The sequence below is a fragment of the Archocentrus centrarchus genome, chromosome 16 (genome assembly GCF_007364275.1).
Source record: "Archocentrus centrarchus isolate MPI-CPG fArcCen1 chromosome 16, fArcCen1, whole genome shotgun sequence".
NCBI classification, from domain to species: Eukaryota; Metazoa; Chordata; class Actinopteri; order Cichliformes; family Cichlidae; genus Archocentrus; species Archocentrus centrarchus.
In genome coordinates, this window is record NC_044361.1 from 879,426 (window position 1) to 896,545 (window position 17,120).

At 45.6% G+C, this 17,120-nt stretch overlaps 1 protein-coding gene and 1 pseudogene across 1 annotated transcript in view; one reads left to right on the forward strand and one right to left on the reverse strand.

The window, feature by feature from the left end:
• LOC115793883 (platelet endothelial aggregation receptor 1-like) overlaps positions 1 to 17,120 on the forward strand; it is a 151,321-nt gene that overhangs the window by 111,275 nt on the left and 22,926 nt on the right. The gene's annotated exons all lie outside the window — the stretch shown is intronic.
• Positions 462 to 11,243, reverse strand: LOC115793847 (ras-related protein Rab-11A-like; annotated as a pseudogene).

Consider the following 17,120-nt stretch of genomic DNA (forward strand, 5'->3'; position numbering starts at 1 on the left):
GAACATTACCCTTAAACACACACAGATATGATTGTAGGCAGAAGCATAAAAAAAACACACGACAACACAAAAAAACCAAAAACAAAGAAGAGAAGGAGCGCGCTCAGAATCAGAGTGGAAACTACAAACCGCTAAACCCTTTGGCCAAACAACACATCAATCTAGTGTTCAATAAATATTGGAAGGGGACGTTGTTCTCTAAAGAATCTACATTTGGGGAAAATGGGAAGGACAGTGCTGATGGGGGGGGGGGTTGCAATTCAGTCTCTTGGAAGTGGATTTTTACAGCTCAATATCCCGCCAGAGGGAAACTGAAAGGAACCATTTACTAGCTTGTAAAATAGAGCGTTCAAAGGGAGGACACCTTAATAAAACATTTCTTAGATTGGGAATCAATTCTGATCATGTGCCTCTGACCAACAGTGCAAGTCACCTGTCCTCTCTCCACTGACACAAACCCTCCTGCTGCTGCTTCTTTAAACCTCCTTCACCGGTCCCTCCTCTTCACACTGTATCAAGTTTTCTAAACAGACAAATCAGACCCACGTGTCCTCGTGAGACTCTCTCTACCTGCCTCCATTTTCCCTGTCCATCTGTCTATCTGGCTATTTCCCCCGTTTGCCTGGAGGTGAAGGAGGAGGAGGTCAGCGGGAACGTCTCAGTTAGACTGGCAGCAAGCGCCCTTGTTGGATGAGTTTTTGGGTGGGCTCGACGGTGATGGGCACTACATTGGAGGCTGGTGAGAAGTCTGAGTCGCTCCGTCCTGACATCTGCCTCTGTGACACGATGTTGTAGATGGCTGTGATGGAGAGAGCGAGACAGAGGGTGAAAGGGAGTAAGTTATGTGTAGATGCCTCTAAATCCAGCCAACAGTGGGACATATTGTGATAAGGACAAGCAGCATGGCAAAACTGAACAACAACTGTTCTATCCAGACTCCTGGCAGCCGCCACGGATTCTTTCCATCCTAACTGGCATCGTTATGTCATGTGGCACAATCAAGTCTCCATTTAGGCTGCAAGATGCAATACATTTATATTAGAACTGTGAGAACTGTGCTCTGCTTCAATGATCCTGCACGCTCACGCTGGGAAGCAGCACATACACCCAAGTTTCATAGTTCCAACACACACCGAGCATCAGTGTTCTTCATCCATCTGCTGCTACCACACTTCAACGCAACAGCTTCTGCTAATAGAGTTTATTTTCACTACTATTACCTGTTTTGTTTTTGGGAAAGTGTCAAATCTTTATGGCATAATTCGTTCCTCCTTTAAAGGCTCGGGTGGCTCAGCGGTTAGCCCCGTCGCCTCACCTTCCTGGTCCCAAGTCTGAATCCCAGCTGGAGCCTCTCTGTGCTGTCTGCATGTCCTCCTTGTGCCTGTGCGGGTGTCTCCAGCTAAGTGGCCGTAGGTGTGAGTGTGAACGCTTTCCTGTCTCAGTGTGTCAGCCCCGTTAAGGACGGGTGAACCTCGTCTTTGTATGGTCTCACCTGGGCTCGAGCACTTCCTTTACAGCAGTGTGCGTTGCCCCTCCCTCAGAGCTTGAAAAGGTAAACGTGCTCTTTCAGTTTGGTTTCTGTAGGTGAAGCTATGACGGCTCATTAATGGCTGCAGCTTTCTTTGTGTCCTGACTGCAGAGGTCCGTGTGCATCTGAGGTGTTGTTTGGCCGTCGGCTCTCCGTCACTCCTCTGCTCGGCACACGGGGGCAGAGGGCTGTTAGGGACGAGCCCGTGCAAGTCTGGACCTGTTTTTCCATTTGAATGAATTTAACCTGCACACAAAGTCACTGCTTTTAAAAGTTCAGTGACATTTGTTAACTTTATGATGATGGTTGTTAAACACAACCAAGCTGAGCTATTTTAAACGGTCTGAGACGACTTGAGCTAAACTTTGGCTTCGCTGTCACTGCAGCGGTCAGGACGTGTGCACACACCTCTGGCTTCCTGCTGCAGAGAGCCTCTTTAACTCTAAACTGCAGCCACATGTGCACCGAAATAAAAACTGCCTATGAAGCAAGAACATTTAAAGAAAACAAGACTCCGTGTCAAGTGGTGAAACCATGACTCATTACTACAAACCCTACACAGATAATGACCCACCAGGATGACCCCTGATGACCCCTGAACCGTCTTCTGCTACTTGAGAGACGTCTTCTCTGCTCCAGTGGGTCTGAAGTTCAGTTCTTACTGGCCTGCTGATGCACTGCTCACTCTTCTCTCTTAATGAACTAATTAGCATGCTAACTCAATGGGGCTGGTTGGTTGAAGTTAGTGTGAATTAAGCAGTGGTGTGGGCAGAAAGGCTTTGAGCAGAGGCGTCTTCAAATTCAGCACGAAGCAGATCACAATAAGAGGCACATCCTTGCAGGCTGATGGCCCTCGGGGCAATTCAAGTGGAAGCGCCACTCACTGTTGGATTGTCCCTTTAGGCACTCCAGGGGTTGACTGAGTCACAACAATTGCTGTTTGTCTCCATGTTATCCAATCTTGCACTTGTTAGTGTGGCCATATGCCTCCTAGGAAAGCGCTCATAGACATTTACTTAGGGAAACATTTGTGAACCCACATCACATTTTCATTCTTGAATAAGTGATTTCATCCTGTGACGCGGGGAAAAGCGGATTTGTGCCGTCTCTCAGACCGACTAGTGTGGCAATTACTCCTGTTTTTGACCTTAAAACAGATCAAGGTGCTGTTTCTGCAGACTGCACGAGGCCACGGATGCAGAGGATTAGATGGACTTTGCTGCCATCTAGTGGCAAAGGTAAGGCACTGTTACATAAACCCAAAGATGAGAAAATGAACATACAGGCATAAAAAGTATTAAACAGAGCTTGTCTTAAGTACCAAAACACTTTTTCACATGGGAAGGGGGGGGGGGGGGTTGCCGCTCACCTGTGAGAATCGTCTGGAACGCCAGCTCCACGTTAGAGGAGTCCAGAGCCGACGTTTCCAGGAAGGACAAACCGTGCTTCTCTGGACAACACACACACCACACACACACACACACACACACACACACACACACACACACACACACACACACACACACCACACACACACACACACACAGGGACATTAGTGTTAAAGGCCAGTACCATTTTAACTGCAGCTACACTGAGCTCAGACTGACTGCAGTTTGAGCTCTTTCAGCCGTTTCCTGTCTGACTGATCACATCGCAGGTTGGACAGATTCATCAGTTCACTGATGTTTGTTTGCCATGTTGATAACTGATTACTGCAGTTATTCAGTGAGGCGTGGTGTTTGCCTGTATGGTGTGATCCAGCTCACCTATGAAGCTGCTCATTGTGGCAGAAAAGGCTGCACCTGCAGTCCTTCCAAACTTTCTTTGTTTGGAACAGAGGCTAACAGATTATAATAACAGATTATAAAATCTGAGTTTACATTATGAAAAGTGAAACCAATAAATCACCTCAAAGTGGGTTATTGGTGAAATCAACTGCACTCCTGCAAATGATAATAAAAAATCCTAATTTAGAGTGACTGGGACAAATGAGGAGAGCTAGTCTGTGTGCGGTCTTCGTATTACCACACTCTGCACACGCGTGTGAACCACATGGTCTTCATGTAAACGAGGTGTAGAAATCAAATGAACCGATGAACATGTTTCATCTGACAGCAGCAGCAGCAGCGCCTTTACGCTAACACAGACAGGAACTGTGTGTCTGACTGACTTCAGTCTTTCTGAGTCGTTCAGCTGCACTGAGATCAGTCGATGAGATCAGCGAGTCGATGCCTTCAGGTCAGGACTGAACGGAAAGCTCAGGCACTGAGAAACAATAAAAAAGGTTCAAGTCCACTGAAAAGCTCTGAGACAAACCCTTTAAATTCATCAGTGATGAAATCATTCAAACTCAAACTTTTGGCTGCTCTTAAGTACTTAAACACATCTACGTACAGTAATTTACAGTATCGCAGTGCACACGTGGGTGGGAACGTATGTGTGCACTGGAAGGCAGAGGGGTTTAAAAACAGTGCAAACACAACTGAAACCTGCAACAGATGAAAAGCATTAATTACCTGTCAGCACACATATGACACGTGGAAGAGTGCTTAAGGAACTAATTAAAGCAGCTGGGGATCACTTCATTATCACAGCTTTAACCTGATAATAATCTAATGAGGCCTGAGTCCTGGAACCTCACAGATCAATACAATACCTGCTGTATGTGCAAGGTGAACACGAGGTGTAACATGTCCCACACAAACACTTCACCTGTGCAGCCTGATGTTTATTAATGCCCATCCAAGATGTACTGAACACTTATTTTAGCATTTGTTAACATACATCATCATCATCATCATCATCATCACTAGTGGCCAAACCGCTCACACAGGCGACCGTCCTGATCTCCTTCAGCCTGTGTGGCTGAAACATGAAGCCAGTGAAGGGCCAACAGTGCAGAGCCTCGAATCCCCCACAGATTGTTAAAAGTTTACAGCACGAAGAAACATGATTACAACAAAACCCTTCAGAAAAATCTGGATCCTGGAGTTTGACTCATGCAGCCGGAGCTGATCCATACCTGCCAGCCCTCACCTGTGCTAACTGCAGTCTCTGCACACTGAGCACCTCTGCTGCGTTTGGACCCTTTGGGCCTCTCTTATCTGACAAATCACTGTCCTGCTGTGTGGTCCAGACTCAGAAGTTTGGGCTTCAGTTCTGGCAATAATTTTAAAAATGACTCCAGCTTATTTTCCAAAATGGTCACTTCTGGTTCTAAAAACTCACAGAGCAGCAGCCAAACTGTCAAACTGGGGCCACTTCATCTAAACTCTAGGATCCGTTCCCACGGTTAAATAGATTCCTTCACTGTTGCTGACTGCAGCTGGGGGGCTGTAGTCTATGTTCTGCAAACAGGAGGGGCCACTGAGAACCGGTTCACGTGCTGCTATGCAGAACCAAAGACCACCGTCAGCATGGATGGGATACTCACTGCAGAGGCAGCTGGTTCTATTAATCCATGTTTGATTTGTCACAAAGTATCAAATGTTACAAACATCAGTCACAATTCTGTACCTGCAAAAGCCTTGGCCTCGTCTGTGGGCACGGCTCTTAGGTGGCGAAGATCGCTCTTGTTACCCACTAGCATGATGACTATGTTGCTGTCTGCGTGGTCCTGCAGCTCCTTCAGCCAGCGCTCCGCATTTTCGTACGTCAGGTGTTTGGCAATGTCATAAACCAGCAGCGCTCCAACAGCTCCGCGGTAGTACCTGGACATCACGAGATCAGACAAACACGTCAGAAACCGAGGACACGACTTGTTCTCGTAACAGCCTGCAGTTTTTAGGCTTCACTGTGTGTGTCACATCCACTCAGCCGGCTCGGACTCGAGCGGCAGCGACTGCACACAAACCAACACTGACGGGCTGTGCTCGCTTCCTCACAGCCTGAGAGGTCTCCACACAGTTCACGCTGGTATACAGAGAGCAGTATGAGCAAAGGCTTCCTGTCCCACAGCAGAAAAGGGACATTCTGGAGTTTAATCACTTCTAATAATGTGCTGACTGACCAGAATTCCTGGACGGAGGCAGGTCCTGATCACCTAATGCAGCCCAGTATGATGAGGCTGTAAGTGACGGTTCTGACAAAGCTGAAATTATATTATAGAACCAGGAAGCACCCCTTATGTCTGTGGGGATGTTATTTATACGCATGTATCTTCAAATATGGAGCGCTGAAATTCACAAACCTTATGACGCTTCCCCGCGACTGCACACTGCTGCTCTGCTTTGTCCCTGCACAGGCTCAAACACAGCTCCTTATTTACAGGCTATTCTCAGTCTGTTCCCAGCTCACTTCCTGACCTACATCCATCAAAAACAGGATGGGAAGTTGTTGTGGTTCCTTCTATCTGTCCCTAAAGCTGCACAATCTTATGGAACTAAGATGCAGGTCATTTTAAATGATCTGGAGCCGTGCTGAGCCTGTTTGAGGCGACTGTGTCCATCACTAACTGATCTTTCAAGTTTATAATTTCAGTTTCTGTGTATTTCACACTTATTGTGTGTATTGTGCTGTGTGCACTCATGTGTGTATTTTTAGTTTAAACTCTGTGTGTCCAAGTCACACCCAGGATTAAGTCGAAAACATTAAAAGGCACACCTGTATTCATACCTGCCCAGAATAGCCTCCATGTCCCTGAACATGCAGTCAGAGCACTGAGACAGGACGGTGTGCAGCACGTGGAGCAAACATGAACCTGAGATGCTCCTGGAGGAGTGCGGTGGATATTCAGTGAGGTTTCTTCTGCTCCACGCTCCACCAGCGTGTCCCTCTGTCACCTCATCAGACACTTAACAAAATCTGCTGAAGTCTCTGGCTCAGATTCAGCTCCATTTTAAATTGGACGAGTTTCTCTGAGAGGAGCTGCTTTGTTTATGGTGCCTATTTAGTTTTCCTGGCACATCATCTTAAGATGGAGACACTCATGATTTCATAATTCCCAGCAGAAATAATAAGATTGTTGCCTCTGTATGGGAAATGAGTGTGAACCAATATGATAAATCAACCTGCAGTTAGAACATTTTGTGCAGCCGTTTATTGGAATAATAAATTAATGATCCTAAATAAATCCTATAGTAACCACTGCTGCCCAGGGCGGGACACCTGCACATCTGCCTGCTTAAATAAAGGTTAAATACAAGGAAAAAAAAAATAAAGAAGGCCCTTTTTCTTTCCTGTCCACATATATGCTTCTTATAACAGCTGCACGTGGAGCTGTGTGGCCCATTACTGTCTGGATCCGAGGATGCACATCTCTGCTCCTGTGTGTAGAAACACAGCAGTGTAACGGTGCTTCCAGAGGCTTCACTCATCAACTCACGCTGAAGTGATAGCTCGGTATCGCTCCTGTCCAGCTGTGTCCCAAATCTGCGCCTTGATGGTCTTGCCCTCTACCTGGATGCTCCGTGTGGCGAACTCCACACCGATGGTGCTCTTGCTCTCCAGGTTGAACTCATTCCGGGTGAAGCGGGACAGCAGGTTGCTCTTCCCTACGCCCGAATCTCCAATAAGCACCACTGCAGGGAAATGAAGAACAAAGCAGGGTCACACAATGTAACGTTCAGTCTGATTGATTGAGCTTATCTTCGTGCTACAGAGAAAAATTCATAAAGAGAATGAACTCCTGTGTCACTGGATATCAGGCGGGTGTGTTTCAGCACCACAGCCCACTTTATGGCTGCAGCTGGGAGAGCAAATCCTCTGCAGACCACGGGTTCAACAGTCCATTATGCCACAAAGACAAAGATGGGTAGATTTTTTTATTCCTTAATTACATCTGATCCTCATTTCTGTTAGACGGCCTGCCTCAACAATGATGCACGTGTGGCTCCCAGCCAAAGCAGAGCAGAAACTCAGGGGACTCCCACCGAGGATACGAAATACCAGAACCACCTGCTCGCCTCAGAAAAACACAGGCACAGCGATCCAGGTGAAACCGCCGACGTGTACTCGTCAAATATGAGGCCGGCACAGCCGTCTGTGACTGAGGGGCAGAGGAACAGACCTGTGTAATAACCACTGTATTACTACGCTGTCCTGCAAACCTTTACTACTGCAAAGTAAAGGTGGGGAGGACGTTCTGGTGCCCGATACATCAATAACAGATGAAATTAGTAAATAATAACAGAATTTAAGACGACAATTACGACTCACAATGAGTTCAGTTTTATTTATACAGCACCAAATCACAACAGCCACCTCCGCGCACCGATGCAAAGAAAGGAGCCACTTACGACGGGCCGGCAGGTTACAGATGTCAGATCTGACGTGGTGCACTGCATGTGTGAAAACTGCTCTTTCTACCTCTTAATTTTAGCTTCTCACAGCAGAAAATTAGGAACCGAAAACATGCAAAACCATCCGAGTGCCAGCCACCTCACACAGCACTTCTCAATGACGTGTTTACACCAAACATTTTATGTGATGCCAACAGAGACGAGCAAAAATTAAAAATATTTCAACAATGAAAACCACTGAGCTGAGACTGAGGACTCCATCAGAAATACAGGACAAGCCTACGGTCGCCAGTCGTGCAGGATTCAGAGTCTCCTCACATAAAAACGATATTAAAACGAGGGGAGCTGGGAAACTGTGACTTCACTCCAGCTCCTCCTCCTGTGGGCTGTTATGGGGGAATATTTGTGCATCTCCAAATCTCCAGTGACTGTACTTGTGTGAATAACACAAGGCTTCGTGTTTGGTGTGAACACACATTAGGGACACCCTCTCTATGACATCATGCAGAGCCAAGAGTGTAAAAAAACGGAGTGTTTAGGGCAGCCTGAAGCCTGAGCCCGTCTCTCACAGGGATCCGCTGACCTCAACAGCAGGTATGTGACACAGAGTAAAGCAAAGCATTTTAGGTAAGCCTGCCGTTAAACAGGCTTTGAATCAGATTAAAAATAGAGGCTGGACGTTCTCCTAAAAATGTGGAACAGACATTATCAGGAAGCATGTTTGTCACTTCCACATTTGTCAGGTGAGTCAGTCTGTGGACAGGAACCTGCCGCCCCGCTCTTAGGTAACAGGAACTTGTTTGGAAAGTTGAAACTGCATGAACTAATCAACCAAAGCATCTGCTCTTATATTTCAGCAATGCTGCTCGTTTGAAAATGAAACCCTGTGTTCGAGTGTTACTAACACGAGACAGACCGAAGCAGAACCCGGTCCACGGTTTCCCAGCTTAGTCAGACATTTGGGAATAATGAAAATGTGGGATGTACACGGGGAGAACAGGGTGGTTCTCCAGGGCATCAAAAAAGGTGACAATGTTACTCCGAGTTCTCCATTTTGTCTTGCACAAAAGATCTTGGGCGGAGTACTAGAAATCATTATGCAACCTTTCTGGGCCTCGCTCTGCCATCAGACAGGTAATGCCGTTGCTGCATTACACACCCATTCACTCACCTATTGTTGAGCTTGAATGCTTCAGAAAAAAAGATATGACAGCCCTCTATTATAGTGTACAATCCTGCAGCCAGTGATGCCGGCTGGCCTGACTGTGGGAGTGAAGAATGGAGCTAAATGATACTGAGAACAGAGTCTGTCTGTTCAGGGACATTAATTGATGTAATGATATAGAATAAAAAGTAACTACCAGGATTTTTCTTGTTCCGTCTTCCCCCAAAGAACCGTAATAAAATATTTAACACGTTTTTAAAGGAGGGCTCATTTATTGCTTTTAAATGCCCACAAATAAAGGAAATCAAAGAGTTTCATGTTCAGTGACTGACTGACCTAAATATATGCAGACCAGTCCTGCTTACAGACATCATCACACACCCCAAAAAGACACATTAAATGGTCAATTCCTTCATTTCTACTCAGGTGCCAGTGTTTACCGCAGAAAGCTGGAAGAGGTGCCCTCTATGTGAGCAGAATAAATGCTCTTTTAATCTGACGGCCGAGATTAGAAAAGTGTCGAGATAAATATGAAATGTGCTGTTACTGAGAAACAGAGGTGAAGTGGCACAAAGACAGACTCACACGTGTCAAGGAAAGAGGTGCCGCGGGAGAGCAGGATGACTTCCTGTGTGAGCTCTGTCAGTATGAAAATGCTCGTGTGACTCACTGAGAGCTCGCCCAGCTCGACTCACGCTGTCCCACAGCAAGGTGCAGAAGGAGCAGCCGCCTTTCCTGCTTTCACAAACTTATCGGTGTCCTCGCACTGCTGCTCATTACTCTGATTAAAACCACGGCCACTGCACCTGAGGAGGGTGAGTCAGTGAGTCAGCCAGCAAATCTTGCCTGTCCACTGATGAAGAGCGACTCTGAGGCCCATTCCTGCAGGTATTTCCAGTTTGACAACACGTGTCTGCTTAGTCTTCTATATTTAAAAAATCCTGCGTGCTTCATTCACCATTAGTGATGATAAGGCATAACTCTGAACAGCCGCTTTGACCGGGGAGCCACACCAACACGATCACGCCCTCTTCCTCAGATCCAGTGCATTTGGTACTGAACGCTGTGGGAAAGTCCTTCCCTTCCCTAAAACATGACATTTTTCTTTTTATGATGCACTAACCATATAAATATGTCTCCTTCACACAAAGGAAAAGGCTCACGGCGAAGGAGCATTAGTGCTGATTTCTTTGTCATGAATAGTAAACATATGTAAACATGCAGGAAGTGACAGACATGTCAACAAAAATGTTTCCTCCTCTTCCTCGAGGCTCGTAAACATTTAATGCCATATATGTTATATATTATATGATAGTGTATGTTTGTCCAGCCCTCTGTTCTTAAGCCCTTCAGACATCTACAGAGCAGCACATATTTATATTTCAGGGGACGTACATTTTAAATATTATCTGCACACACTGCAGGAAGTGAAGTAGAAATACTCCAGGGATCTTCCTTTGGTGGGGGGCCTTTTTGCCCATATCAACACTAAACTGTATTATTTGAAGTAGAAACTGTTGTTTGTGTCCTCTGTGCTTAGGCTTTCAGACGTCTGACAGAGCAAAAATTACAACAAATTAAGCCATCCAAAGCAAAGACGTGTAATTTCAGGGTATCCTGAGAGATCCCGGAGCGTATCAGGAACTTGTAATGATCAGTTAGCGGTGTAACTGTTAGCGAAAGCGCCTTTCTTTAAACTTCCTGTACAGTCAGACTCCTAAAGCCTGAAGTCCTTAAACTTGAGCCTCATCTTATGTTGGCCAGCGCCGCATCCCCAGATGATTGCATCATGGGCCTGCGAGATGCTGCCTAGCGCCGTCCCCGGGTCCTGTGAGCTGCCTCCGGCTGCGGCAGTCTACACGTCCCCTTCAGAACTTCAGCTCCGACTCAAAGCGCTCAAAGTTACAGGTCGACGCAGGTGTCGTCGTGTCTACGTGGGACAAACGTCTCCGTGGTTCGGTGCGCAGCTCGGCATCAAATGACACTCGCTCGCAGGTGAAGCGCAAACGTAGCCGACTGGCTTCAGGTTAACGGCCGCTTACCTTTGAAAAGATAGTCATACTCGTCTTCTCTGTTGCTCATAGTTTCTCCGCTCCTGTTTACCCGGAACAAACTTCTGGCGTATTCAGTTTGTCTTCGACAGCGACCTCGGAGACGGTGCTCGCTCAGACACGACGAGGCTGACTGTGTGCCAGGCTAACGCGGCGCTGCCACATTAACTATATACAACAACTCCGAGCCGGAAAGTTTCGCCTCCTCTTCCTCACTCTCTGTCACTTGCCATAACCGAGGCTGCGACGTAACGTCGATTCCTAAGTCCCGCCCCCTTGCTCGCTCCCAGTGGTCAATAGTCGAACGACACCTGTCACGGGCGTTGATCTGATTGGTCTGCCGTGCTGTCGCTCACGATTTAGTCGCCGGTCGTTAACTGGGATGACGTCTGCAGCCCGGAGCCGCAACAGGTAAAACCGAGCCTCAGACGTTAGCACGAAGATATCTGCCCTGTTTCAGATGGAAAAATGCGACTTTCCCCTCATGGGTATTTCAAATGGTAATAACATATAAGCACATCCTGTTCAGGTTTATTTACATCATCTCTAAGTCCTTGTATACTGTAAGGTAACTATGATATCAGAGGGAGAGCCCAACATTATCCAGCCTCAGGTTTTGCCCAGCTGGCAGACAGCACTGTGTGATATAAGAGCCAAGAGCTCTCCAGGAAGACAAATGAGATCACATCTAGCAGGTACCTGGGCGGCATTTTTTAAATAGGGCTGACACAGAACCAGTCAGCTGGGCACATGGGAAATTAGAAGATTCTGGCAGTGATAAATGCCTACCAAACCACAATTAATCAAAATTCAGTGGATTATTAGGATTTCACTGACGAAAGACCACAGTTATTACACAGTTATTACACAGTTATTAAAGCGTTATTAAAACTTTCAGTTACAGTACAGCTATGTCACAGTTTGCAGAGTGAGTTTGCATGTTTCAGTTTAGTTTTTATTCTGCTTGGTTTTAGTTTAATTTTTATTAGTTTCAGTTTATTTATTTAATCTGTACTCCTGAGATTAACCAGTTGAGAGCATGGACAGGCCCAGCCCATTTACCTATTATTAAAATATAAATCTACTCTTATCTTAGCTATAGATAAAGTGATTAAAACCATCTCCAGCTGCAACATGTGATGTGATGTACACATCAATAAATCAGTGGTTTTGAACCAGTGATATATGATTCTGCATGAGTACTTTTACTTTAGGTACTTGAGTTTTGATGCTAAAATCTGCACTATGAAGCTTTTAAGTAGAATTATGATTAGTAGAATTAGATTTTTTTTTTCATGTAATACCATAGGTATTAAGTCATGGGGCTTCCCATGAGCCTGAAATCATGTTCAGTGTTATTTCTGATCAAATGTTCAGATTTCCTGTGGGCCTTTTTATTGATCCCACCCTTTAAATAAGCCTGGAAATGGCCCTGACATGTAACTGTCACATATAAAGCTCAGTGATGCAGACACTCTGGAAACATAAAGAAATGTACAACATTTATTTTCTACATGCACATCAGAGCCAAATGGTTAATAATACACAGTGTAAGTACATGAACCAGCAGTTAGGGAGGTTCTCCTGAAATTCCAGAGTATTAATCAACAATATGTTCAGATAAGATTTCACTGCCTTATTTTATTTTTAATTTACATTGTGGTCAGAGCCATGAAACCAGATATGAACTGATCAGCTGATACCCAGAGTGTTTGATAAGAGTTGTTATGGTTTGTCAGGCCCTACCTTCACATATAACAGCTGATTTGGGAACACATCAGCCTTTGGTAGAGGTCTGCACACTTGTTCTCTGCATGCATCATCGTTCTGGCCACCGCTGATTGGCTCAGTTAATTACCTGAGCCCAGCCAGAGGAAAGAAGATATGCTTGAAAAGGTTGCCCTGACCCACTCTGTTAGACGGATGTGCCGCCATACGGCTGAAATTCATTTGTGGTTTTCCCCCAGAACTTTTTCCACGTGTTAGTGTCTTCATATCTATTAATGCTGAAGTTTCTGAAATTTTCAGACCTGATTTCCTGTGAGGTGACGACCCTCGGTGCAGCGAAGCGTTCCATGTGGATGAACGAGAAGCCTGAATCAGAAACAGACTTCAGTTCTTCCGTTTTAATACTTTGGCTCAGAGAGTTTCCATAGAGCTGAGCTCACTATGAGGACTGATGTCACTTTAATAGTATGTGCTACTGTGATTAAAAACTACTGTTTCATTGGCAAATGATAAGCCTTAATAATGTTTTTGAGGCCAGTGTGCCAGAAGCTGCGGTTCCTCTGGCTTCATAAGCAGGTCAGTCCTCACAGACCCCTGAGTTAGAATGAGGCTTAAAAGCAATGAAGACAGACGAGTGCAGAAGGGAAGTCTGTGGATAGTTTCCACATTCACAACAACTCTATGCATTTTTTAACTGTCTCTGCTGTTTGGATGACAAAGAGCACCGATGAAGGAGGCTGCAGCCACGAGCCGTCTGCTCGGCCTCATCTCGCTGAGCTGGACCTCTTTACTAGGTTTGTGCTGTTTGTGCATGTTGGAGCATTTTAAGGGAATCATGTATCTGTGTATGTGCGCTGGACCCTTATGGATGCAGCTTAACCAGCTTCTCAGCATTATTTTATAACATAGTTCTCCATCTCCTCTTCAAAACGTGGCTCCAAGAAAGCAGCACGGTAACAGCCAAAATGCTAACGTCAGATCTGAAGAGGTCCACAGCTAATGAGTGACATCACAGTGGCTACATCCATCATTCTTTTTTTACTGTGATGAATAAAAGGTAAGGGTCGCTGGTTCAAATCCAGGCTGGCTGGGGCCTTTCTGTGTGGAGGTTCTCCCCATGACTGTACTGGTTCTCTCCAGGTGGTCTGGCTTTCTCCCTCAGTCCAAAGACATGCTTGTTAGTTACAGCGATGATGCTAAATTGGCCGTAAGTGTGAATGTGAGTGTGAATGGTGTCTCTCTCTGTCTGTTAACCCTGTGGATGACTCTTCCAGGATGTACCCCGCCTACTGCCCTGTGACAGCTGGGATAGGCTCCATCTCCCTGGGAACGCTGAGTTGGAAAACATGGACGGATTGACTGTGGTAGTCACAATAAAGTCCTTGATTGCTGCAGACACTTAGTAAAACCACAGATGTTACAAAAGGACGCAGCCTCAGCGTCTAAACAGTGAAGTCATGTCAGAGGTACCTTAAGCCTGCATTCTACCTAATGGCCACCAGGAGGCAACTCCTCTGAGCTCTCCTTCAATAGCAGCTTATGAGAAAATGATCCTGCGGCTCACCTGAGTTCCTACTTCAACTTTAAACATTTTCCTCATAGGTTTATGGTCTCAGGCTCTAGCTTGAAGTCTTATTATTTGTGGATTACAATAAAGGTTTCAGGTGTGACCTCTTGCTGTGTCCAGTTCACAACACCGAGATGGCGACGGCCAAAATACTCAGCTCAGAACCTCAGAACAGAACTTCACTGATCAGTGGGCGGTGTGGTGGTGGCCACGCCCATCTTATGCTCTTATACACTCACTGGACACATTATTAGGTACACCTTGCTTGTATCAGTTTGGACCTCCTTTTCTTTTGTGGCAGCGTAGATTCATCACGGCGCTGGAAGCATTCCTCAGAGAAGTTCGCCCACAGTGACATGATAGCATCACACAGCTGCTGCAGGTTTATCAGCTGCACATCCATGATACAACTCTCCTGTTCCCCCACATCCTTAACTGTGGAGGCTGTTGGAGTACAGTGGGGGTCACTGTCATGTTCAAGAAAGCAGTGTGAGGTGATGTGAGCTTTGAGATATGGTGTGTTTTGTGGTCATGAAGTGATAGAGTTTGTTATAAGACACAAAAAGCACACAGTAGGTAATTTGTCTCCATTTATTTCTCAACAGAAGTGCAATCAGCCTCCTCACAGATAATCAGCTGGAGCACACGCTGCTGCTTTAGGGAAAAACACTGAAACCTGCCATGATATGTCTCCAATTTCCTGGATGGATTATAAATAATCTGACATGTAGCACAGTTTACTTTCACCTTTGACCTTTGTTCAGTAGTGAAGAAGATTCTCAAAAGACTGCTGGTGGTTTCCAGCTACAGCCGTTCACATTTTCAAATGCATCTTACCACCATGCAGACAATACAGCTCTTAAATCAGTCAACTTAAAGTTGCAACACTAAAGCCAGAACCACTTATATCGCTGCCTGAAGTTGCCTCCATCAAACTCCAGCTCAGGGCCGCAGCTGAAGGAGGGGTTTCCCACCCTGAGGCCCCCGGGCTCCTGAAGGATGGTGGGATCAAATGTTCCTGCAGCAGGGCCTCTCCTCTGTGCTCTCTGGTTTAGGGCTGTTCAGGGACACCGCGCTCACGGTGCCTCGCACCACTCCCTTACTGCTTGCCTTCTTGTGAATTTCTAATGGCATGAAGTCGACATACATAATTACATCATGATGCCACAGAAAGAAAAGCAAATTACACAAGCAGTAATACCGTGCTTCAAAAGCCACCACAGCAGTAACTTTTTCCCACTGATGGGGTGTCACTGCCCAAGCTAGGACTAGATCCATGCATTTCCACCATAATAAAATCAGCTCGCACTCTTAGGTCTGAGTTCCTGTCTGTGCCATGCATCTGTCTGAGGACTGGGGGCGACTGATGGTGGCTGAAGGCTCACAGCTCTGGTTTCTGCAGATTCTTATAAAAGGCAGCTCCATACATACAGTCATGTGAAAAAGACACACATGACTCCACACGCACGTTCCACATGTGCAGCCATGTGAAACACTAAATGTTTCAATAGTTTTCTTTAACCAGTCACTTTCTGTATGATGTTGTGAATCTTTCACATTGTTGTGGAGACATTTTCAGCCTTCTTCGTTGTGTTGCTTCAGTTCAGTGAGGTTTGTGGGTGTTTATGCACGACTCTTAAAGTCCCGCCACAGTGTTTCAGTCTGGTTTGTTCTTTTTTTTCCCAAACCGCCCATATTTGTTCAGCCTTTTTCTAATTATGAACTTTAACATTTAACATGCTGACTGCAGAGTCTCAGCTCTTTGGGAGTTTCACTCCTGGGATGATTGGCATTTGCCTTAAATATTTTCCATGGATAACCTTTCTAACTGTGGAATAATGGAGCTTAAATATTCTGGAAATGTGCTAACACACACCTGAATGCTCCAGACCAGCAAGCCCATCAGCAGCACCTGCCCCCCCCCCCAATGCTATGCAGGTAGAAAGCATGTGAAATCTTTCTTTATTACACGACTGTATCTGATTACTCAGCAGAACTCAGTTCTACTTTTATTTCATTCTTGGTTCCAACTGTCTTTCATTTACTGTCTTTCCATCTATCCATTGTCCTCCACTTAGTATTTTCAGGGTTTTGTGTGTGGTGTGTGTGGGGTGGGGGGGGGGGGGGGGGGCTGGAGCCTATTCCAGCTGACTAGGGCCAGAGGCGGGGTCACCAGCCTGTTGGCCAACACAGAGACAAACAACCATTCACGCCTATGGTGACCAATGAACCTAACCCCAGGAGGAAACCATGCAGACACGGGGAGAACATGAGAGACCTCGGCCAAGGTGGAATCGAACCAGGACCTTGTAGCTGTGAGGCAGCAGTACTAACCACCACTCCACTGTGCCGCCCTGTTTACTGTCTTTTTAGTTGTATTTAAATCATTTTAAGCTTTTTTACTGCATAATTTTTGTGTTGTTTTAACTTTAGATTTTTATTTTTGGCCTTCTTGTTTCTCTTTCACATTTGTTTGAGTTTGTCTTCTGTGAAGCACTTCTCTGTGAAAAGCAACATATAAATAAAAGCATTTGACTTCCTGCTGTTTTTGGAACAAAAGTCAGACAGAGGAACTGACCATGGGGTGGAAAAAGAGGTAAGAGTAAAGCTAATGTACACATAATAAATGTACAGAAACACTAAACATATCAACAAAAGAAACATATGAAGCACGTAAAGGAAGAATTACCTGTTAAGACACTGTTGAATGCTGCTTCCACATTTGTGGAGTCCAAGGCCGAAGTTTCCAGGAATAAAAGGCCGTTCTTCTCTGTGATGATAATAATACAGATGTTGTTCATTAAATTCACATCTGTGATTTTCTACTTTGTCAGATTTTGCC